Source organism: Rhinopithecus bieti, unplaced genomic scaffold (genome assembly GCF_001698545.2).
Source record: "Rhinopithecus bieti isolate Rb0 unplaced genomic scaffold, ASM169854v2 scaffold_980, whole genome shotgun sequence".
NCBI lineage: Eukaryota > Metazoa > Chordata > Mammalia > Primates > Cercopithecidae > Rhinopithecus > Rhinopithecus bieti.
This window is the reverse complement of record NW_016803338.1, coordinates 1,278,379-1,280,017: the sequence shown is the minus strand read 5'-3', so window position 1 is coordinate 1,280,017 and position 1,639 is coordinate 1,278,379. Positions and strand designations below refer to the sequence as shown.

Sequence of the window (1,639 nt, the reverse complement as noted above, 5' to 3'; positions counted from 1 at the left end):
CTCAATTTTTGAAAGAATTTGTACAATTGGTAGTTTTTCTTTAATGTTTAGTAGAATTCACAAGAGAAGTAATTCGGGCCTGGAGTTTTTAATTATGAATTTAATTTTTAAAATAGATATGGGCTTTTCAAATTTTTGGTTTGTTTTCAAGTCAGTTTAGAAAGTGTTTGTCTTTCAGGCCAGGCGCGGTGGCTCAAGCCTGTAATCCCAGCACTTTGGGAGGCCGAGACGGGCGGATCACGAGGTCAGGAGATCAAGACCATCCTGGCTAACAAAGTGAAATCCCGTCTATACTAAAAAATACAAAACTCTAGCCAGGCGAGGTGGCAGACGCCTGTAGTCCCAGCTAGTCGGGAGGCTGAGGCAGGAGAATGGCGTAAACCCAGAAGGCGGAGCTTGCAGTGAGCTGAGATCCGGCCACTGCGCTCCAGCCTGAGCGACAGAGCGAGACTCCGTCTCAAAAAAAAAAAAAGAAAATGTTAATGTTTGTCTTTCAAGAAAATCACCCATCTCATCTAGTCAGTAAGGTTTATTGGTATAAAGTTGTTTATACTATGCTTTTCTTATTCTTTTTTTTTAATACTTTAAGTTCTAGAGTACATGTGCACAATGTGCAGGTTTGTTACATATGCATACATCTGCCATGTTGGTATGCTGTACCCATTAACTCGTCATTTACATTAGGTGTATCTCCTAATGCTATCCCTCCCCCTTACCCCCACCCCACGACAGGTCCCGGCGTGTGATGTTCCCCACCCTGTGTCCAAGTGTTCTCATTGTTCAGTTCCCACCTATGAGTGAGAACATGTGGTATGCGTTTTTCTGGCTTTGCGATAGTTTGCTCAGAATGATGGTTTCCAGCTTCATCCATGTCCCCACAAAGGACATGAACTCGTCGTTTTTTATGGCTGCATAATATTCCATGATGTATATGTGCCACATTTTCTTTCTTTCTTTTTTTTTTTTTTTCTTTCTCTTTTTTTTGAGACAGTCTTACTCTGTCACCAGGGCTGGAGTGCAGTGGCATGATCTCGGCTCACTGCAACCTCCATCTCCCTAGTTCAAGCGATTCTCCTGCCTCAGCTTCCCAAATAGCTGGGAATACAGGCGCCCGCCACCACGGCCAGCTAATTTTTTTTGTATTTTTAGTAGAGACGGGGTTTCACCATGTTGGCCAGGATGGTCTCAATCTCTTGACCTCGTGATCCGCCCGCCTCGGCTTCCCAAAGTGCTGGGATAACAGGCGTGAGCCACCATGCCCAGCATGTGCCACATTTTCTTAATCCAGTCTATCATTGTGGACATTTGGGTTGGTTACAAGTCTTTACTCTTGTGAATAGTGCCACAATAAACATACGCATGCATGTGTCTTTATAGCAGGATGATTTATAATCCTTTGGGTATATACCCAGTAATGGGATGGCTGGGTCAAATGGTATTTCTAGTTCTAGATCCTTGGGGAATCACCACACTGTCTTCCACAATGGTTGAACTAGTTTACAGTCCCACCAGCAGTGTAAAAGTGTTCCTATTTCTCCACATCCTCTCCAGCACCTGTTGTTTCCTGACTTTTTTAATGATTGCCATTCTAACTGGTGTGAGATGGTATCTCATTGTGGTTTTGATTTGCATTTCTCTG

At 43.5% G+C, this 1,639-nt stretch overlaps 1 protein-coding gene across 1 annotated transcript in view; it reads left to right on the top strand.

Annotated features, from left to right (window-relative positions):
* The window catches only part of SGO2 (shugoshin 2), a 41,786-nt gene that overhangs the window by 20,348 nt on the left and 19,799 nt on the right, over window positions 1-1,639 (top strand). The gene's annotated exons all lie outside the window — the stretch shown is intronic.